The 23,952-nt window shown below is 41.9% G+C and overlaps 1 protein-coding gene across 3 annotated transcripts in view; it reads right to left on the bottom strand.

The window, feature by feature from the left end:
- The window catches only part of STX11 (syntaxin 11), a 50,171-nt gene that overhangs the window by 9,189 nt on the left and 17,030 nt on the right, over positions 1–23,952 (bottom strand). Inside the window, exon 1 of one of the 3 annotated variants that reach the window (XM_070376813.1) lies at positions 21,964–21,988. The exons of 1 other annotated variant lie outside the window; for it this stretch is intronic. The gene's annotated coding sequence lies outside the window, so the exon portion shown is untranslated. Of the gene's footprint in view, positions 1–21,622; positions 21,825–21,963; positions 21,989–23,952 lie in introns of those variants that run through there. One more of the 3 variants, XM_005889081.3, reaches the window with a different exon arrangement.

The raw sequence follows: 23,952 nt of genomic DNA, 5'->3' as shown, positions 1-23,952 counted from the left end.
CTGCCATAAGGGTGGTGTCATCTGTTTATCTGAGGTTATTGATATTTATCCCAGCAATCTTGATTCCAGCTTGTGCTTCTTCCAGCCCAGCATTTCTCATGATGTACTCTGCATAGAAGTTAAATAAGCAGGGTGACAATATACAGCCTTGATGTACTCCTTTTCCTATTTGGAATCAGTCTGTTGTTCCATGTCCAGTTCCAGCTGTAAGGCAAAAAGGCAACCCACATTCTTTAGTAGCAAAACAACTGGTAAAAGTGATGCCTGCAGCAGCATAAAGGACAGAAAATGTACACAATGAATTTTGAATCTAGCTGCCAAGTTCTCCAGGCAGAAGCTTGGAAGCATTCATTGAGTGTTTCTAGCTGCATAGAAGGTTCTGCAAAGGACAGATGGGCTGCAAAATGATTTATCCAGTTAATAAGCACTATTTTGAGAAAATAGAGAAGAACCAGAACTCATGATATTGGAAAAGAAAATCTTTTATATCTCCAGTCTCTTCAGCTGGAAGACAAGCTTCTTAATGCAAGAAATGGCCTCAGAGAGAAGACTTCTGTAAAATTTAACGTGATGCCTCGTAGCCCTTCTCAGCTGGACAAGAGGGGCTCTGAGACTCCTAGAGTCACTGTCTCATAGCAGTCTGATGCTCAGCCCAGAGTCAAGGGAGGTCTGTCTGACTTGGAAAAAAAAAAGAAGAACTGTGGCTGTGGATTTTAGGGGCATGGACTCTATGGGATTCTAAGGAAATCCTCAAAGTTTTTAAGCGAGTTTTACTGACAAGCATGGGCTTCCTAGGTGGTGCTAGTGGTAAAGAACCTGCCAGCCAAAGCAGGAAATATTAGAAAAGGTGGGTCGGGAAGATCCCCTGGAGGAGGGCATGGCAACCCAATCCAGTATTCTTGACTGGAGAATCCCATGGACAGAGGAGCCTGGCAGGCTATGGTCCATAGCGTCAGACAGAGTTGGACACAACTGAAGCGACTTAGCATGCACGCCTGCAATGACAAGCACAAAAATATGATCTAAAGGATACAGAGATCATTCAAAGGAAAAGAGGCCTCTAGAAGCTTGGGTTTTTATAAGAATGAGGCCACAGAAATTATTTAGAAGCAAGCATAAGCCATTTCTTATGGAAAAAGGAAGAATGTTTCAGAGGATGGAGCCAAGGACAGTAGAGAGACACAAGTGAACCATTCCCGAGCAAGAGAACTGGGTCCTAATCAAGGAACCTCCACTGGCCCAGGAGTGGGGCACCTAACCATACGGGCCTGAGTTGCTGTGGATTGCTGAGTGCTGCCTGTATTCTGTTTCTGTAGTTTTGAGGGGTTATCTTTTGCCTTTTCACCATTATGTGTTGGGTGCGTATAAGGAGATAATTTGTCCATGATAAGTAAAAACTATGATAACTATTGATAGATAACTAAAATATATGTTATCATATATACTGTGTATGTATAATATCTAGATGCAATATAGATACAATATATGATCGTAAAAAGTTATCTAGTTATCGGATCCACATCTAGATCCACAGATCCAGATCCTCTTGACCCAACTAGATCAAGAGGATCCATATCTGATGTGCTGTATCTGAGGGGGGCTTGTCTGTGCCCAGAAGTGATGCAGATCATGGATAGGCCTCTGGACTTCAGAGGCTGATGCCTGAATGTGATAAGGCTTCTTCGAATTCTATGATAGGAGTGAATGTATCTTTCTTATAGCAGAAATGTGAGTAATTTTTACCAAAGGCAGACTATATTTGATTGCACACACACAAAAAAAGGCCACAAATTCTTAGCAGTACCTCCTGATCAAGAAGTGGTATTGACAGAAAAGACATGCCCTGTTAATAAAAGTTCATCACCCTCAGTATTCTGGGGGAGTGAGGTAAAGCTTCATTGAGAGTAATCGGCTGGCTTCTCAGCAGTCACAACTCACAGGAGGGCAGAGGGCTAGGAAACTCACAGCCCTGACAATAAATGGGGTCTGCATAGAAGAGCAGGTGCAACAGAACGAGAGAGCACATGAAAGAAGAGGAACCAGCCTGTGTTGAGCAGAGGCCAACACATCAACTGGACCTGTCTGGCAAAGTGTTCTTAACAGTTCTTTAGTGAGGGGGCACCAAAAGCTGGCAATCTATGTACTTGTATGTATACATGCTTATATTATTTGTATTAAAACAGAAAGTATCATTCTCAAAAACAAAAACGTAGTGTCAATTCCCCTACACTTTCAATCTGGGTTTGGCCATGAGACTTTTACAGACAGGACAATAGAAAACATGATGCCAGCAGACGCTTGAATAGCACTAGCAGACTGGGGCTTGTGTCCTGTTAGCACCAAGAACACCAAAGCCTCATGTCAGGAAGCTCAGACTAGCCTCCTGGAAGATAATGACTACATGGAGAGAGAGGCCAGCCCCCGCAGGTGACCCACCCCTACATCTGTATGACCGACCTCAAAGTGAACCCACTGGAAGAACTAATCAGAATTTACTTTCTGCCAGGTACTATTGTAGAAGCTTTACATATTGTGGATTATCTCATTTAATCTTCAAAATGATGAGAAATAACAATGGTAATTTGGGAGTATTTTGTTATACTGACAGAGCTAACTGATACACCCCTCTTTAGGTTTCTCTATACCCCCAAATTTGTGTTCTTCTTAAAGAGCACCTAGGAGGATGATGTGACTCACGGATAAATCATAATTCTTCAAAAGTAAAGGCTGCTGCACTTAAACCAAAGTTCATTGCTACAATTTAAACACACAAACATAAGAAACATGTACCAAATCCTTGTCCTGATGATCATGGCCTAATTACACACCTGGGTTTTGACAGTCTACATTTACAACTTCCTGTTCATACTGTATACACACATTAATGTAAAGCATACACATAAAAGGAGCATGTGTTTCTTAACAAGTCTGAGAACAGCCTTCCTTTCCTTTTGAGGATTGTGGTCATAAGCATGGTAAGGAGAAAAAAAATGATGCTAAAAAAAGACTATCTCACACACAAGCAGCCTCCACAAGAAAGACTGCAGAAGCTGTTTGATAATGCAGTATGCTAAATCGAGGTTCTTGAGCAGTGGGGGCAGGACAGCACAGAGAGGCTAGGCAGCTTTAACTCTGGCTGAGTTTCAGTCTGATAAGAGGTTCTGAGAACTTGAAAAGCCAGCTTTGAAATGGAGGTAGATAGTTTAAGTGTATCATCCACTTTAAGTGTATTGTCCAAATCAGTAAAGTAAACACCAGGTAGGCAAAATGCAACCTCCAAACATCATTCTCCTGCCATGTTCCAGTCCTTCGTCACCCAAGACTGAACCAGAGACATTTCTTGCTGACTAAAAGGAATAAAAATTAGTGTGACATGAACCAGGTTCCTAAGGAGCACTGGATTAAGACCTTACTAGTCTTTCAGAGTGTTTAAGGCAATCAGGATACTGCTTCCCAGTTGTAGAATCTGCTTAGAATGCCATACCCACTCAGGGCAGTGGAAGAGCGTGGCAAAGGGTTCAGCCTGGGGAGAGAACTCTTTTGCCTTTGGGAGTAGCCTGGGCTTCCTCACTGGTTTCAGGGTTCCTGGCAGTAAGAGAGGGCAATCCTAACAGAGAAGTGCTTTGCAAATGTCTGCTGATGTCACGTTTCCTTATACTCACCTCCTCTCTGTCTTATCTTCCACATGTATAAATACTGACTGCAGAAGGTGAGGAAGAAAATTAAATGAGATAATCCAAGCTGAGTAGGAGAGGGTGGGACGAATTGAGAGAGTAGCGCTGGTGGCTCAGACGTTAAGGAGTCTGCCTGCAACGCGGGAGACCCCGGTTCAATCCCTGGATGGGGAAGATCCCCTGGAGAAGGAAATGGCAACCCATTCCAGTATTCTTGCCTGGAAAATCCAAAGGATGGAGGAGCCCGGCAGGCTGCAGTCCATGGGGTCACAAAGAGTGAGACACAACTGAGTGGACACTCCCATGTGTAAAATAAACAGCTAGTGGGAAGTTGCTGTGAAACACAGGGAGCTCAGCCTGGTCCTCTGGGATGACCCAGAGGGGTGGGATGAGGAGGTGGTGCGAGAGAGGCTCTAGAGGGTGGGGATATGTATACACTAATGGCTGATTCACTTACTGTATAGCAGAAACCGACACAGCATTGTAAAGTAATTATCTTCCCATTAAAAAAAAAAAAGGTCTTAGAAGAGTGTCCAGCAGAGAGTAAGTACTCTGTATATGTGTTCTGTTATCATCTATTCTGTGATTTTAATTCACTCAAAAACTAATGCAGATTCAGTAACTATCAGTATAAATAGTGCATTGGCTGATTTACCACTAACAGTTTATTACTAACATCTTGTTACTCATATCATAATCATAAGTGAACTCTAATACCCATGGGTCAGCAGATTATTTAAGGTTTTCTTTGTAAAAGTCTCTCTTCTTTTCTCTGATTATGAAAGCAACCCTTGCTCTTTGAAAAGATAAAGAAGAAATAATCCAATGATACAGAATTGTTTTACAGAGAAAGTAAAAATGTCTCATCATTTAATACCACTATATATAATATCTAGGACTTCCCTGGTAGCTCAGCTGTAAAGAATCCACCTGCCAATGCAGGAGACACAGGTTCAATCCCTGGTCCAGGAAGATCCCCTGGAGAAGGAAATGGTAACCCACTCCAGTATTCTTGACTGGAGAACCTCATAGACAGAGAAACCTGGAGGGCTACAGTCCATGGGGTTGCAAAAAGTAGGATACGACTTAGCAAATGAACAACAACAATAGCAATATGTAATAACTGTAAAATAGCCAATGATTAACATCTAATACATAGTCTTCCAGACTCTTTTCTATTCAAGAAGGCTGTGAATACTTAACAGTATCCAGAAGAACTGACCCTGATTACAAACTATGGAACATTTTTCTGGTAAACTGCAAGAGTTCTCTAGGGGTTTATTCTCGCCAGGGGACCACTGTACTTTCCACCACCAACATTTTTGTGCAGGTGATATCAGGTAAAAAAGGAACACCAAGGAGCAACCTAGAAAAGGAAAGGAAATTCTTTTAAAAAAGAGAGGGGACTTCCTTGGCGGTTCAGTGGTTAACACTTCACCTTCCAACACAGGGGGTGCAGGTTCAATCCTTGGTGGGGAGGATAAGATCTCACATGCCTCGAGGCAAAAAATAAATAAATAAAACACCATAAAACAGAAGCAGTATTTTAACAAATTCAATAAAGACTTAATTAAAAAAAAAAAAGAATGAGAGAATCCTTGTGTTTTATTTTCATGTTCAAGAATCCCAAAGCGGGATACTGAGGACTGGTATCTTCAGGATTCAGTGGTTATAAAGTCAGTGGCCAGGCTTTCTTTCAGGAACAGAGGAACAATTTTAATTCAATAAACACCCTGCAAACACCTCCCCTATAAATGTCTATAGAGATAAGCCCTGTTCCCCACCCCACCCCGCCAGGTTTGTTGTTGGTCGGGGAGGGGTTTGTTTTACTTTCCAAGCACATTCACGGAAGAGTCTAGCTCATCGGCTAACTGCCTCATCCTGAAAACAAATGAGGTGTGGGAGAATGAATGCTCCCCTAGGTGTCAGAGGCCTTCCTGTCTCTAACTCTAGCTGTATAAAGTGGATGCAGACATTTCATACCTCTGAGTGTCAGTTTCTCCACTGTACAATGGTAATGACACTACCTATAAAGGTTTCTTTTTCTGATAATTAAATGAGGTTTAAAATGTATATAAAAGCACTCTGTAAATTTTTAAGTATTTACAATCATGATACTGCGTGCTCAGTCGCTTCAGTCATGTCCAACTCTTTGCAACCCTGTGGATTGTAGCCCGCCAGGCTCCTCTATCCACAGGATTCTCCAGGCGAGAATACTGGAGGGGGTTGCCATGCCCTCCTCCAGGGGAATCTTCCCCACCCAGGAATCAGAGTCTTGTCTCTTCCAACTCCAGCACTGCCAGACAGGTTCTTTACCACTAGCGTCACCTGGGAAACTCACAACATGATATTAGGAGTTACGGCTTTGCACATTTTCCATGCATAATCAGTTTATTTCATGAGGTAGTTTATTCAAAATACTTCAAGTACTATTCCTTAAGAAACCCATAGAGACCAAGTGATTTTAAATGATCCTATAAAACCAAACAACTATTCTGATATCAGTTTCTATATTATTCCTATAACTCAGGTGACAGAATATTAATGCCCTAGATTCAACATTAAAAAAACGAAGATCATGGCATCTGGTCCCATTACTTCATGGCAAATAGAAGGGGAAAAAATGGAAACAGTGACAGACTTTATTTTTTGGGGCTCCAAAATCACTGCAGATAATGACTGCAGCATGAAATTAAGATTCTTGCTCCTTGGAAGGAAAGCTATGACAAACCTAGATAGTGTATTAAAAAGCAGAAACCACTTTGCTGACAAAGGTCGATATAGTCAAAGCTGTGTAGTCATGTATGGATGTGATAGCTGAACCATAAATAAGGCTGAAAGCCAAAAAATTGATGCTTTCGAATTGTGATGCTGGAGAAGACTCTTGAGAGTCCCTTGGACAGCAAGGAGATCAAACCAGTCAATCCAAAGGAAATCAACCCTGAATATTCACTGGAAGGACTGATGCTGAAGCTGAAGCTCCAATACATTGGCCACATTATAAAAGAAGTTGCTGCTGGGAAAGACTGAAGGCAAAAGGAGAAGGGGGCAGCAGAGAATGAGATGGTTAGACAGCATCACCAACTCAATGGACATGAAATTGAGCAAACTCCAGGAGATAGTCCATGGGATAGCAGAGAGTTGGATACGACTGAGTGACTAACACACACACACACACACACACACATGTTTAAACAAGATCTATATTCTGAGTAAAATGGCAAATTGAACATTACTTTTTCTTTCTTCCAAAATTCCACTAAAGGAACTTTGGAAAAGGCATACACCAACAAGATAAAGAACAACATAGAAGAAAGCAGCAACAAAATTTCAGAATTTGTAAAGCAAATGGGCCAATGGTAACTAACGCAGCAGATTCAAGAAAGTCGAATCCTAAGAAAAAAGTGGAGAAGACCAAGAAATGATTACATCATAAACAAGTACTCAAAGGCTTAGGAACCAGAACTGAAAGCTGAGGACAGAAAAGGAGGCTGTGGTGGTGGGGTGATAACAAATATGTTTGGTTAGAAGCCTTCTTAAAAAGTGAGTGTAGGAATTCCTCTGGTGGTTCAGTGGGTAAAACATCACACTCCCAGTGCAGGAGGCCTGGTCAGGGAACTAGATCCCACATGCCACACTAAGAATTTGCATGCTGCAACTAAAAGATTTCACATGCTGCGACTAAGACCCGGCACAAAAGAATAAAAATATTTATAAAAATATTTTTTAAAAAAGAGGTGAGTGTATCCTACTGTGGCAGGAGGGTAGCAAAGCTAGAATCTGAACCGAGACTGGGTTAGAGATGCCCACCTAAAGAGAAGATGTTTAAGTGAATGTCTTCATTTGCCTACCGTCCAGCACACTGACCTGCAGCCTATAGGCGGGAGAATGGAAGACCCTTTTCCATAAAGTAGAAAGAAAGAAAAAGAAGCAAAAAATAACAGAATAGATGGGACTTTAGGGGTCCAACCGTTTAAGTTCAAATTCCAAATAATAGGAATTCCAGAGAGAAAGAAATAGAAACTAACAGCAACAATAGAAAAACACAATTAACTTCTAGAAAAGCAAAAAGAAATATGTAGTTACAGGAAAGTAATCATGGCTCAGCTGTGATTGGCATTTTCATAATCATAAAATATAATCATAGAATACTGACCTAACAAAGTATAATGGAATTGTGTTGGGAGAACGGGACAGGAAGAGTGTGTGTCTATGGAAAAGAGGTGTGAAAGTGAATTAAAACACCATCTTCCACACAGAGAAGTCAATAGGTCACACCTAAAACAAAATAGAAAGCAATCAACGAATAGTAATAGAAATGTGTTATTTAGAGACATGAATATACATACTAAAAGATACAGCAAAAATAGTCGAAAGTAGCTGCCTTTGGGAAGGGGAAGTGAAATAGACTTTTTTGTCATTAGACTTTTCTTTTTATTAAATGTTTTATGTAATTAGTTCACTCTACATGTAAGTTTGATGAAATTAAAAAAGAGAAAAAGAAACAGAAAGAAGAAGGAAGTGGGGCAGGAAGGAAGGGAGAAGAGGAGGGTGGGAGGGGAGAAAGCAGGAAGGAAAAAAGAAGGCTTTCTAGAAATCCACACCACCAGTCCAAAGGGCAATGATACAAATTTATGAGTTTGGCTTGGGGTTAACCAGAAGCTCTCTAGGAACCCTCCGTCTTGTCTGCTCATTTCCTTCTCATGTCAACATTTCTTTACAGGTTCTGCTATAGCACTGACACTTAGACACAGTTATAAGTGCAATCTGAAACTCTCCTCAAGTTAATATTTTGACGGAACTAAATCCAAAATTCCTGACAGAGTTAAAAAATAAATATGAAAACGAAAGTGATCCTAAAATAAAACTCAAATAATAAATGGTTAATTTTTTTAGAAATTGGAAAGAACACAACACTGGTGAAGCAGAGGAAGCCCCGCAGATATGAACGCCTATTATAAGACAAACATTCAAGGTGTGATCCCTGGAGAAGGAAATGGCAACCCACTCCAGTATTCTTGCTTGGAGAATCCCATGGACAGAGGAGCCTGGTGGGCTACTGTGCATAGAGTCACAGAGTCAGATGCGACTGAGTGAATAAGCACACAAAGATGTGATACTTTTGTGAACATGAAAAGCAAATAAATGGACATGAATAAAACAAGGAGAAATAAACCAATTATATATAAAATGTTAGTTTATGAAGAAGAAGCCATTGAAAAATAATAGGAGAGGAAAGAATTTAAGCAACTAGAATGATGTAACTGATAGGCAAGAATTTATTAAAAAAAATAATTTATTTCTCTCTAATCCTTATCACAGACCCCATAATATACCTCAGAAACATGAGAGAGTTAAAAATGCAAATGTCAATAACAGTAACATTAATAGAAAACAAAATGGAGTATTTATCAGTACTCTGGGATAATGATAACTTTAAACTGGATTGGAGGTTGTAAGGGAACTCGCAAAGAAAAAGATAACCAAATGTGACTACACAAAATTTGAAAATTCTGTGCAACAAAAATAATAATAAATGTTAAAAATCAAAGCAAGAGACCAGAAGAAAATATTTGCACAAAACATAATAGACAATAGATAGATATACAATGTTATATGAATACACAATCTTAAACAGAAATAAAATAAGATGACAAAATATATTGAGGAAAACATATAAAAAGACAATCACAGGAAATAAAATATTCTCAATAAAAATATGAAATGACAAGATCTGCTCTTTAGCAAATAAATACAAATTAAAAATAAGATACTACTTTAGACTAACAGAAATAAGAGAGAAAAAAACCACAATACAAGGTTTATTGATGCCCTAGTTACCGGATGGAAGGAACAAAATTGAAAATGTTTACTGTATGTTTATGCTCTGTCAGTGGTAGGTGTAGGGGTCTAGATGTCAACAGGAGAAAATGTCCATGCACTCAGTTTCAGCAAAGGGCAGTTAATATCTTGAGAAGTTTTCTAATTAAACAAAAACAAAAGAATGCTGACTACATGGAATTTTCTTCCACCAACTGTTAATCTTTTCAGATGGGTTGGTACTACTATAATTTTGACTCTTTAAGGAATAAGCTTCATCCTCTAAAGAGGTCTACATTTTCAAAAGAGAAAAATATTTCAGCTCACCAGCAGGAGCTGAAAAAAGTTTTTCTTCTCACAGTATAGTATTCCCTTTTATGTGGAATCCAAAAAAAGAAATGATACAAATGAACTTGTTTACAAAACAGTAAGAGACTCACAGAGAACTAGCTTACGGTTGCCAGGAGGAAGAATAGAAGGAAAGGGATAGTTAGGGAGTTTGGGATAGACATGTACACACTGCTTTATTTAAAATGGATAACCAACAAGGACTTACTGTATATCACAGGGAACTCTGCTCAGTATTATGTGGCAGTCTGGATGGGAGGGGAATTTGGGGGAGAATGGATACACATACATGTATGGCTGAGTCCCTTTGCTGTCCATCTGAAACTATCACAACATTGTCCATTGGCTACACTGCAATATAAAATAAAAAATTAAATATAGGGACTTCCCTTCTGGCCCAGTGATTAAGAAACTTCCTTGTAATGCAGGGGACATGGGTTCGATCCCAGGTCTGGTAACTAAAATTCCACATGCCTTGGGGCAACTACCTCACACTCCAGAGCTCACAGGCTGCAACGAAAGATCCCTCATGCTGCAACTGAGACCTGATGCAGCCATAAATAAAGATTTTTTAAGTTAAATATATTTTTAAAATCTCATGGAAGTTTCTCAATGAAAAAAACTCTCAATGAAAATATAAAAGCTGAACTAATTTACAAAAGTTTTCAATTGGATTCACCGTGGTTAAACTTGTCACCCACCTACACTCAGCAATAAACCAAGCTCGAACTATGAAAAATAGAAAGTATAAGAACTGATGCAATGATTTCCTCATCTTTCATATACTCCCTGTATATCAATACAATATTTATAGTAGAAGCAAGAAAAAAATGAGAACATAAATTACATTTGCAATACTAAGGAATATGCCAAGCATGGGCAGAAAGATAAGAGAAAACATGGCTTATGGTCATCACAGGACATCACTTGTCCATTCATTTAAAATCACACTTCAAATCTGAGTTATATTTTAACTCTCATTCTAGTCTTTAATTCCACTTTTTTAGTGTCAATGTTGTTTTGAGATGCTAGATGGTGGACAGTGCCGATGTGTTTAAGTTGACTGAAGTGAGACACAGCGGAGCATTCTACACTTCCATCTACATCTAGTAAACATTGTTCCATGACGACTTAACCCTCCCTTCCCGTAAATCAGCCAAACAGATTCTTTTTTTTTTTTTTTGGTCACACCATGAGGCTTGTGGGATCTTAGTTTCCTGACCAGAGATTGAATCTGGCCTTGTCAGTGAAAGTGCCCAAGTCCTAACCACTGGACCAACAGGGAATTCCCCAATGGATGGTATTCTTAGTAAAGCAGACATTCATAGGTTAAATGTGCACATATTTGCTTTGTGATATCTGGTTAAACAGGAAATAGATTCTTAGTAGAGAAGCAATCTGGTTACTTTCTCAACCCAAGGACTCTTAATTCAAATACTATGTTTATTTATTTACTGTAATCAGTTCAGTTCAGTTCCTCAGTCGTGTCCGACTCTTTACGACCCCGTGGACTGCAGCACACCAGGCTTCCCTGTCTATCACCAACTCCCAGAGCTTACTCACACTCATGTCCATCAAGGCGGTGATGCCATCCAACCAACTCATCCTCTGTCACCCCCTTCGCCTCCTGCCGTCCATCTTTCCCAGCATCATGGTTTTTTCAAATGAGTCAGTTCTTCCCACCAGGTGGCCAAAGTACTGGAGTTTCAGCTTCAGCATCAGTCCTTCCAATGAATATTCAGGACTGATTTCCTTTAGGATTGACTGGTTTGATCTTGCAGTCCAAGGGATCCACAAGAGTCTTCTCCAACACCACAGTTCAAAAGCATCAATTCTTCAGCACTCAGCTTTCTTTATAGTCCAACTCTCACATCCATACATGACCACTGGAAAAACCATAGCTTTAACTAGATGGACTTTTGTTGGACATAAATAAATTGCAGTAGAAGAGATGTAGAAGATTAAAAAATCAAGAAGTCACAATTGCTGCCCTCAACTAAGTTTTAAAATGTATAGTGAGAAATAAGCAGGTACAGAAATAATCAAAGAGCGAGAACTGGCCATAAAAGGAGTAAAAGGACTCAGCATGAGCTGCTAAGCCAGGCAGAGCGACAACACCAGTGCCAGGCCCTCCCACAGCAGGGCCAAGAAAATGAAGTGGAAAGACGAGAAGTCAGAGCAGACACTGACCTCTGAGCAAAGGTGCCTCTACCTTGATCTAAAACAAGATCCAAAGGCAAATCTGTCAAGCACCCTCCTAGGCTGTAATCATCAGATTCCTAAAGTTAACCCTTAAAAACACTGTAACATAAGCTCATAATTGTCAGCTTTAAATTTATATTCCTTCACTGTATATTACATATTAAAATATTTATACATTAGCTTCTAGCAATGGCACATTGAAAGAGATGAATAGAAACTTTCTTCTCAGTTCCTTGCTATCTATTTTATTCATTAAATGAAGGCATTGAGGACTTTCCTGGTGGGCCAGTGGTTAAGACTTCACACTTCCAATGCAGGGGGCGCAGGTTCAATCCCTGGTTAGGGAACTAAGACCCTACATGCCATGCAGCCAAAAAAAAAAAAAATGGAGTCACTTTCTTGTTCTATCTTTGCCAGTGTGTGTGCTCACAAACACACATGCGTGTGAAGGACTGGTCAATTTTGAACTAGATAGAACAAAAGATCTTCCTTTATTTAAAAAGAGGTCCCTTGTCTTAGAACCAGAGCCAGGCTCACAGATTCTATTTTTTATATAAACTGTGTTCCGTAAGAATGGGAAACTTTCTATGACCCAAGACTAAGCTGGGTTGCTGGCTCCATGATACTTCCTCTTTCCTGACATTCATCGTTTTCTATTGTTGATTGTTTCATTGCTTATCTTCTTTGTTGGCCAATAAGCTCAACGGGGTCAAGGGCTGTACTTACTGTGTTTGCCACGTGCCCTTGAGGGTCCAGCTCATAGAAGAGCCTCAGTAAATATCTGTTGAATAACTATGCTTGCCAGACTGGTTATTTCTTTCAACCATTTCTGATGAAGCTAGGTCTCTTGTACACAAAGAGGAAATGACACTCCTTATCTTCAAGATGAAGAAGACAAGGGACTTTCCTAGTGGTCCAGTGGTTATGACTCGACCCTTCCAATTCAGGGAAGTGGGTTCAATCCCTGGTGGGGGAACTAAATGCCACGCTTCAAGTTGCAGTCCCAAAAAAAGAGGACAGGCTGGTAGAAGGATAATAATAAATGTAAGAATAGAGGGATAGATGGTTGTACTTTCTGAACTCACTGGAAGATGGAGAACTCAACTGGATGCTTCTAAATGGCTTATCAGGAGTTTGCTGAGCAAGGAAAAGGGGAAGGGACCAGGCAGAGACAACCCAGACCATTGAAGGTATAGGAACTAGAGCAATTCGGTGCTGCAAGCGTGAACAAAACATCAAATTTTGCTAGGAGTTTATCAGACTACTCTTTAGGTGACTAATATTTCCTGCAATAACCTGCCTCAAAATCAGTGCTTTTCCCTTTGAAGAAAAATGTGCTGTGCTGTGCTTAGTCACTCAGTTGTATCCAACTCCTTGCAACCTCATGGACTACAGCGTGACAGGCTCCTCAGTCCATGGGGATTCTCCAGGCAAGAATACTGGAGTGGGTTGCCATTCCCTCCTCCAGGGAATCTTCCAACCCAGGGATCAAACCCAGGTCTCCCACACTGCAGGTGGATTCTTTACCATCTGAGCCACCACGGAAATAATTATTCCCTATTTCAATGAATCAGGTAATATATTTTCCTATCATAGTAATCTGTCTCATTCTATTAGATGGTCATTTAAAGCTTTAAGACAGCACCTCAAAGTTTCACCTGGCATAAGATTTTCTGGAACCTCCTTATCCTCCTAGAAATTACTGATTCCTATAAATTCGCTGATTCTCTCCCGACCCCCAACCTTTTTATCTACAACTATTCCAGGAATTTGGCATCTCTCCCCCAGTTATCAAGACAGTAAAAGGCCAAGCCAGAAACTCCTCTCTCAAGCAATCCCAGCCAGGAAATTTGGGCCAGGCTCTCCGGTGACCAAGCCAGGAATATGCTCTAAAGGACAAAGAGCAAATATCACTAAATCCATCCTGCTGGGATTAAGGCTCAGGTGCTCCTCTGCTCCACAGTTCCTGTGACTTTTCACTAACCTGAAAAATCCCAAGAGGCTCGGTCACCATCAAGGGCATAAGAGTTCAGGCAATGGAACTTGAACTATAGCACAGATCAAAACCATCTGTGGAAAATGGGTTGAAAATGTCAATTCATGGTTTCCACTATTAAAGATCCTACTCTATCAGATCTTGAATGTAAACCTGGACTTCCTTTTCTGTTTTCTTTTTGTTGCTTGTTTGTGGGGCATGTTTTAAAATATCCCAGGCAATTCTGATCTTATAATCTACAGGCTACACACTGAGATTCACTGGACTGATTTGGGGCCTTTCAAAGGCTTTTTAAAAAGGGAGAGGTGAGGAGGGAGAGGAGAGAGAAAATGTAGCCTAATGTAGCCTAATAAATATACTGTGCTTAGTCACTCAGTCGTGTCCAACTCTTTGCGACCCCATGGACTGTAGCCCTCCAAGCAGCCTAATAAATAGAGCCTAATAAAATCACTTACCATTTAACAATGGTAAAGCCTTGCTGCTGCTGTTGTTCAGTCACTAACTGGTATCTGATTCTTCAGGATCTCATGGACTGCAGCACACCACTCCCTTGTCCTTCACTATCTCTTGGAGTTTGCTCAAACTCATGTCCATTGAATCCGTGATGCCATCCAACCATCTCATCCTCTGCTATCCCCTTCTCCTGCCTTCAATCTTTCCCACCTTCAGGGTCTTTTCCAATGAGTCAGCTCTTCACATCAGGTGGCTAATACTTGAATTAGTAAGTACTAATTCAAATACAGTAAAGTCTTGAATTACAGGAAAGACCAGCTCTTCTGCCCGTTGTCTGAACGGCCTGCATGTTTGGTTAGCCTTCTCTGTGATGCACCCTTCTCCACTCATCCTGGTCGACTCTCACCTGGCTCTTCTGCTCATAATCTTCCCAGAATTAAGACTACTATCTTCTTGATCTCTGATTATCTCTTCTATATCCTCCAGGGTCTTGGACAAAACCCCAGCATTCTGGGCTCCACTTAGCAGGGCAAATCTGGCTCAGAAGGACATGGCAAAGCCCTCATGGAGGAGAATGCTGCCTTCCAGAGAAATGCAGTGGTTGACGAGATACTCACATCCCCTTCAGGACCAAGGCCCTTGCTCCTCCAGCTGCCAGGAATGTTGACTGTAGAAGGTTCACAGCTCCAGCAACTGCCTTTGACTAAATAAAGGGAGTTGCTTGGCCCAAGATTACACACTTCTGCCTGGATACAGCCCACATCCAATGACGAGTTGATGCCAGGGATACAATGACCAGGCCCCATGCTTCAAGATGGCATAACAATTCTGAAGGGCCATCCCACCTCCAAGCTTCCCCACTGTGAAGACCACCCTTGTACCTGCACTGCAGTTCATCCTTGCCTCTGCACATTCCTGCTCTCCTCTCCGCCTCCAAGTCCTCTCTCAGAGTACCTCCCAATAAGTTTCTCATATGCAAGTCTCAGAGTCTGTTCCCAGGAAACTTGACCTAAGGTCAAAAGAGGAAACTTGCCTCTTTTAGTCGAGTAATGACAGCATAGTGCACTGGGCCTCTTCTCAGGTAATGCTGGGAGGTCATTTAACCTCTCCAGTGGTCTCCTTCCTCATCTACACAACTAAAATACAGAAAATAATAATACTTGTCATATCTATTTTGCCAGAGTTTTATGAGAATTAAAAGAGAAAATATCTATGAGATTACTTTGTAAGGAACGAGAACTGTAGTATCCTGTCAACTGATATCACTGTATGTTGGTTTGAAGTGAAGTGAAGTGAAGTCCCTCAGTCGTGTCTGACTCTTTTCGACCCCATGGACTGTAGCATACTACACTCCTCCGTCCATGGGATTTTCCAGGCAAGAGTACTGGAGTGGGTTGCCATTTCCTTCTCCAGAGGATCTTCCTGACCCAGGGATCGAACCCAGGTCTCCCGCACTGTAGGCAGACGCTTTACTGCCTGAGCCACCAGGGAAGTCCATATGTTGGTTTAGCCATGTAATAATCAGGGAAGAGGGGGAAAAAAAGGGGGGGATATCTACTAATATTATAGAATTCCGCTTACACACTGTACTTGATTTTATCTCAAATCAATAGATTTGTGTCACCAATCTGTGTGTTATGTCACCCAGGAACATAACAGAAATTAAAAGCAAAACCAGGAATGAGACAGGCATTGATGCAACTCTGAAACAAAAGTGAGAACAATCCTTGTTGCCTCTTTTTCCATGTGAAGATAGCAACTGAGCCATTCCCATTACTCTAAAAAGTCAGAATTTACAATATTACCCAACAAGTTATGCAACAGCACGAAATGTCGTATATCTTTGAATAGAGAAATAAGTGAAACAATTGGATATACAAAATGGGGAACACTTTACTAAGCAACTTTGTACTTTCTAAATTACCTTGATACTGTATCCACTAGAAAGAAAAAAAGTATATAAACTAATTGAAAACATTCAATTAGCTCAAGAAAGATAAATGAAAATTACCAATCCTAAAACTTCTTCCTACTAAAAATAATCAAATTATTGAGTTTTACAAAGAACTTGAGTGAGATACACAAATAGTGTCTGGTATCCACAAACTCAGAAGAAGTAACCAGCAAACTTACTCTGACAGATGGTTTCATAGTCAGCAAAAGTCACAGAATAGTTAGAACTCAGAGGAGGCTGAGAGACCTACAAGAGCCCTTAACTCTGGCAATTCTCTGCACTCAGGGAAACCACAGTGGAAATGAGGAGGCTAGACAAACCCACATGAAATATTAACCAAAACCCTTCCTTGCTTGTTCTCTGAACACTGAATGAGTAACAGGCAGGCATATAGGAATTTAGAGCAAGGGGTAAGCACGTGGACTGGATTATCTCAGAAGGCTTTGTGTCAGTTTCATATAATGGAAAACTATAAATATCGAGATTTCCTGGTAAATCTAAAGAAACGCTGAATGAAACATTTTGTTCATGCGTGGAGAAAACATTTCAAAACTTTAAGTGTTAGATATTTGAGCATTTTATAATTTCAAACTTAAGTGAGTTTGTAGATTCATTTAGGTACTACAGTAATTCAGTGTCTATAACCTTTACATGATCCAAAGGAGAGGCCGCTGAGGAAAAAGAGAATTAGACCTTGCTTGCTGGGCAAAAATCAAAGAATTGTTTCAAGCCAAAAGAGAGCGAATCATGAGCTGATGAGAATAGTGAAGAGTTGGGGTCAGATTTCGGGGTTTGATAGTGAAAAATATATTTATCAGGACCAAAGGAATGGACTTGTAAATAAAAATGACAGCCCAAACCCAGGAAACTTGAATCATTTTGTCCAGCTTAAATCAAGACATCGGGAAACAGTGGCACCAGCCTCAACTTACCAAGATTCTGAAAGTTAGAAGCAGGAGAGGTTGGTAATTACCTGGTTTGGGGTAAAACCAAAGCAAAATCAGCCTCAGAATACAGATGATAAACCAAGAATGTAAGATCTGGAGCTGTTATGGACCTGCCTGCATCTGTTAGTAAATCTTCTACTATCAGACCCTGCTCAGTAGATGTATATCCCCTGGCCAGCCTTTCTGCTTCCCCATGGGAGGCATACTACAGATCTTAGCTATAAAACACTGAGCATCTAAGAAACACAAGCAGCTTCCCAGGTGGCTCAGTGGTAAAGAATCTGCCTGCCAATGCAGGAGCCATAGGAGATTCGAGTTAGATCCCTGGGTCAGGAAGATCCCCTGGAGGAGGAAATAGAAACCCCCTTCAGTATTGTTTGGAGAATTCTGTGGACAGAGGAGCCTGGTGGGCTACGGTCTCTGGGGCTGCAAAGAGTCGGACACGACCAAAGTGACTTAGCATGCATGCACAGGCAGGAAACACAAAGTGTTGTGCATCTAAGTGCTTTGGGAAGGGTAGTAACTGAGGCACCTCTGAGGACACAGCTGTGGAAGCTCTGGGAACCTTCAGACATGTTAAATCTCCATTAAAATATTTTCAATTCCCAGGAGAAATGCTCTGATTAAGCTAAGCTTATTCTTAGACCAACCAGGTACTTCTTGGGATAAGGGGAGGGCCAGAGGTGCTGCAGCACAATGGGACGCCTGGGAGCCATCTCAGGTACTGGGCTATTCCTCGCTGTGAGAGGATTGTCAGAATCAGGAGAATGACTCCAATCTGAGTTTACCACAGTGTCCAAAACATCACTCATTCATTCATAGAGACAGCCTATCAGAGCAAAGTGGTAAGAACATAAGCAAGTAAAACAAAACAAAACCCAAACACACAAAAAGTACACAAGCAAGCTCTGCATTTTGATGTATAGCTTTCTAAAGTGCATCATAAATGTACATGTACATATGAACATTTTTTTAGAGTTAAGAACATGCTATTCATACAGTTTATAACTCAGTAATAGACTGTTAATATTTAGTTATGTCAGTAAACATTCTAAACATAAAAAACGAAAACAGAATACAAGCAAGTTCTGGAGTCAAAGACGCTCAGGATCAAATCCTGGCTCTGACAATTACTAACACTGCACTTTCTGCACCAGTCAAAAGTAGTTAACAACAGTGCCTATCTCAGAGGATTGCAATAAGGAGTGAGAGACTTGATTCACATAATGAGCCTAGAATAAAGCCTAGAACTTAATATGTACTCAGTAAACGTTAGCTGTTATTAGTATTCCTTCAAAAGTGTTTTATGAGTACTGACTATATGCCAAACCCTGTAGAGGTCCTCATTATCCTTGAAACCAAGCCTACGCTTCTATTTATCTTCCCATCGTAGTCATTAACTAGAAATGTGGGAGTCATCCCAACCTCCTCTCGCTCTCTCACTGCCACTTCTGGGTTCCGGGCCAGATTCCACCTACTAAACACCTCTCAGCTCCTTCCCTCTTTTCTGTCCCTCACTATCACTGCTTGACTCAAGGCTTCTTTAATTTCTCATCTTGACTATTCCAACAATCTCCTCCATGTCACCCAACGGCCAGTGCCACGCTCATCCAACCTATTCTCTATCTTGAGTCAAAGTTGGCTTTTCCAAACACAGATGAATCTGATAATATCATTCACATGATTAAAATCCTTTATAGGATAAACTCAAACCTCTTACATGACATATGGGCCTATGTGATCTGACCCAGTCTGTCTCCAACCCTCTCCCCAGCCAGTGTCCACCCTGAACAGGCTGATCCTTCTGCTGGGTCATCTATCCCTCCATTGGATGACTAATCCTCCTCTTACATTAAGCTTCATTATTTAATCGATGCCTACTCCCTAAAACTTATCATGACAAAGCCTGTGCCAAATTCAAGGAGTACAATGATGAAGATCACACTCAATATTTTCTCACAGAAAAAGTAATTTTGAGGCTCTTGAAAGAAAAACAAAGTATGGAAATTAAGAAAAATTTGTGTCAAATTTAGCACTGTTTCCCTTACTTGGTGGATATCTTACAGAATTGGAAAAAACTGGATCTATTTTGGTATTAGCTCCAAAAAGTACTTCAGCAGATTTCAGTCCCAACAGTGGATTTACTCATGTTGAGTTATACAGCTATAACGTGTTAGAAAAGATTGATCTGAACTGTAAAAACAATGATCAGAAAGTTGTTTCAATATGGTGTTGTACTGTTGCTGCTGCTGCTAAGTTGCTTCAGTCGTGTCCGACTCTGTGTGACCCCATAGACGGCAGCCCATCAGGCTCCCCTGTCCCTGGGATTCTCCAGGCAAGAACACTGGAGTGGGTTGCCATTTCCTTCTCCAATGCATGAAAGTGAAAAGGGAAAGTGAAGTCGCTCAGTCATGTCTGACTCTTAGTGACCCCATGGACTGCAGCCCATCAGGCTCCTCCGTCCATGGGATTTTCCAGGCAAGAGTACTGGAGTGGGGTGCCATTGCCATTAATTAGTCACTTTAAAATGTCTGTGGTTATCTAGGGGTAATAACAGGTTGGGCTTATTTTTACATGATTACTAGATAATTTGAAATGTGATTAATTAAAAAATACACTCTAAAAACCATGCCTTTCTTATTAATATGTTTTAAAATCACTTATTGAGTGAAACACTGACTGAATGAGCTCAACAGGCTGCCTTCAAAGAAAAGTAGATGATTAAACTCAAACCCTCATCATTCTTCCAGCAATGATGATCCTCTTCATTCAGAATCCCAGAGCTGCAGGAACTTCAGTCATATTGGGACAGAGGCTCAACTGTGAGCATAGGTCTGTCATTGCACTCATCTCCTACTGGATTTTCTAGGGGATTTGCCAGCCTTCTACACTGGGCATTAGGGTTCTTGTCAGCAAGATCCTGTCTTATTATCAATTATATAACCAGAGTTCGATAAAGAGACTGGCACAGAGAAGGTGTCCAATAACTGTTTGCTGGGTTGAATTCAACTCAACTCCAACAGTGATGCTGTCCACATCTCTACTGTGTCTCTATCCAGCTGCAATAGGACTTACCAGCTTGAACATTTTAATTTCTCAGCTCCAAGGGGTATCCACCATCTTCACAATTTTTTACATGGCACTAATATATAAAGACAAACTGTCCAGAAGATTTCGATTCAGCGTGACATACAATTACTATGTAACATGACATGTTTCCACCACCCCATCCCAGCAGAAGCAGTAACAAACCAGTTATTGAATAACGAAATTAAATTTCTCTTGGGGCCTCTGTGGCAAAGCACATGATTTTAATGGTTATCTTCCATCAGCCTGGTGAGCCTAGCTGGTATGCTGTACCATCCAGGCGCTCTTGGAAACAAAACTTTAAACTATTACTTCCTTTACAACCAGTTCCAGTTTATCAGCGCCTGCATTTCACATCTTAATCTCATTTTAAATACAGCCAGAGCAAACCTCACTTTTCAAAAGTTCATTAACGAAGTCTCACATGTAAGAGAGCAGCTCTATGACTCATTTTTGTATACCCGAAATAACAACTCCTCCCTTTGCTGAGAAACGGCTTCAACAAGTGCGTGAGAATCACCGGAAGTAATACAGATCTTGAGCAGTGCGAGCCAAGCCTAGAATTCCCTCTCTGGACTGTGTGGAGCACCTAGGCGCTGCAACTATCTCTTGTCTCCATTCTACTAAAAAGAAGAAGAAGAAGGGGAAAAAAGTCTTCTGTAGGCTGGGAAGGAAATATTTCAAGTCAGTACGACTTCTCTGTATTTCTTGGCTCCTGAGTCATACTGCCAAGCTGGTTAGAAAGTGCAACCTAATAGGAAGTGAAGAGGTGATCGAAATCATGCCCCTTCTAATTCCAAAAACAAACACAATCCCCCCAAACTTCAGCCTTTCGACTGAAAAAACAAAAGCAGTCTTGGGTGGATACCGTATAAAAGAAGCCTACCAACAGGTGTCAGTGAAATAATTTCTAAGAAGCCCTAAATGGGCAGACCTTGTCCATTAGGTGGAAAAAACAATCACTCCTCTCAGAATTAGAGGTGTCCCCCGACGTGAACAGGCGGCGAGGGACCCGAGGCGCTCCCTCCCCGAAGGCATCCCTCGCGTCCCCGAGCGAGCGAGTACCCCTGCGGCCGCACGCCTACAGCGCTCAGCCTCTCCTGAAAGAGAGAAAAAGAGCCCCAAGGAGAGGAACACGAACCAGGAACGGGACCGCGCGGGCGACCCCAGGAGCCGGCTCCAGTGGGCGCGCGTCCCAGCGCGGGTGGAAACCTGCGGCTCGACTCCCGGTGGATGGGCTCCCGGCGCCTCCCGCGGCTCCTCCCGGGCCACCCGAGCTCCGCGCCGCCGCCGCCGCATCTGGGCGCCCGCCCGGCCCCGCGGGCGTCGGAAGCACCCACAGCTGGGGACCAGGCCCCGCCCCCGGGCGACGGCCCCGGCTCCCCGCCCCGCCCCGCCCCGCCCCTCCCCTCCCTGCCTTGAGCGTGTGCTTTCCGGACCCCGGGCAGCGGGGCCGACCCGCTCCAGCCTCCTCTCACTCACGTGCGCCCCGGATGCTCCGCGCGGGGGCGACGAGGATCAGCCGCGAAGTGTGCCGCCCGGGGCACTTCAGCGCGTTCCCTAGCCTCCTCTTCCTTGGAGGGCCCCCTGGAAGCCGGGTGGCGGGGGTGGCTCAAAGGCGCTGGATTTTCCCCGGGGATCCCCCCGCGCTGGTGACGTTTGCAGGCCGTGCCGGTGTGTTTCCCGCGCGGTTCTCAGTGCGGAGGTGACTGTGGCCGGCCCTGCACCTGTCCCTACCCTGTAGGCGGCCGGCAGGGAGGCTGCGAGTCACCCCGAGGCTGAGTATCTTCTTCCCAGAACTCACTCTAATTCACCCCTTTCCAGTGAGCTTTTAAACACCAGTCCGGCTCGTTCACTCATTCAGTACCAACCCAGCGTCCACACAGGCGATGAGGATGCTATGTGGTCTAAAGCACCGCCAAGACATTACCCGCAAAGACCTGGAATTCCAGTGAGGAAAGATCGACAGATAAAGTGCTTGTCATGTGAGATTAGTGGTATATTGAATAAGCCTGAGGCTTAAAAGTTAGAAAATGCTCAAGAAGGGGGATGAAATAGATCTTCGTTGATGGGGAATGTCAAAGAAATGCAGAGTCAACCGAAAGAGCTTCCACAGCCAGAGGGGGAGCAATTTGAACAGCAAGACAAAGTAGTATTAGATTACAAACTAGGCTGAAGCTGAAACTCCAATACTTTGGCCAACTGATGCGGAGAACTGACTCATTTGAAAAGACCCTGATGCTGGGAAAGACTGAAGGCAGAAGGAGAAGGGGATGACAGAGGATGAGATGGTTGGAAGGCATTACCAACTGGATGGACATGAGTTTGATTAAGCTCTGGGAGTTGGTGATGGACAGGGAAGCCTGGCCTGCTGCAGTCCATGGGGTCGCAAAGAGTCAGACACGACTGAGCTACTGAACTTAACTGAACTGAATATTTCTAAAAGCTGTGAATATTATAAAAAACAAAGAAAGTGTGAAAAACTGATACAGCCTAGAGCATCCTAAGGAAACCTGACAACTAAATATATGTGGGATCCTGGATGGGATCCTGGGACCGGGAAAGGCTTTTCTGTAAAAACTAAGGCAATATGAATAAAGTATGGACTTCTGTTACAATATCAAGATTAGTACATGAGTTATGATGATGTACCTTACTTAATTGTACAATGATAATAATAGGAGAAAATGGGAACAAGATTTACGGAAACTCTCTTATTATCTTTGTAATTTTTTTTCTGTAAATCTAAAACCATTTGAAAAAAAAACTAAGTTTAGGGACTTCCCTGGGGGTCCAGTGGTTAAGAATGTGCCTTCTGCTGTTTACAGTAGATAGGACATGGAAGCAACCTAGATGTCCATCAGCAGACAAATGGATAAGAAAGTTGTGACACATATACACAATGGAATATTACTCAGGTATTAAAAAGAAAGCATTTGAGTCAGTTCTAATGAGGTGGATGAAACTGGAGCCTATTATACACAGTGAAGTAAGTCAGAAAGAAAAGCACCAATACAGTATATTAACGCATACATATGGAATTTAGAAAGATGGTAACAAGACAGCAAGACAGCAAAAGAGACACAGATGCAAGACAGCAAAAGAGACACCAATGTAAAGAACACACTTTTGGACTCTGTGGCAGAAGGTAGGGTGGGATGATTTGAGAGAATAGCATTGAAACATGTATATTACCATATGTGAAATAGATGACCAGTCCAAACTTGATGCATGAAACAGGGCATTCAAAAGCTGTGCACTGGGACAACCTGGAAGGAAGGGATGGGGAGGGGGGAGGGGAAGGGGTTCGAGACAGGGGGACACATGTACACCCATGGCTGAGTCATGTCAACGTATGGCAAAACAACACAATATTGTAATTAGTCTCCAATTAAAATTAATAAAACAATTAAAAAAAAGAATGTGCCTTCCAATTCAGGGGAGACAGATTCGATCCCTGCTCTGGGAAGA

Source organism: Bos mutus, chromosome 9 (assembly GCF_027580195.1).
Source record: "Bos mutus isolate GX-2022 chromosome 9, NWIPB_WYAK_1.1, whole genome shotgun sequence".
Lineage (NCBI taxonomy): Eukaryota > Metazoa > Chordata > Mammalia > Artiodactyla > Bovidae > Bos > Bos mutus.
This window is presented reverse-complemented; position numbering and strand designations above follow the sequence as displayed.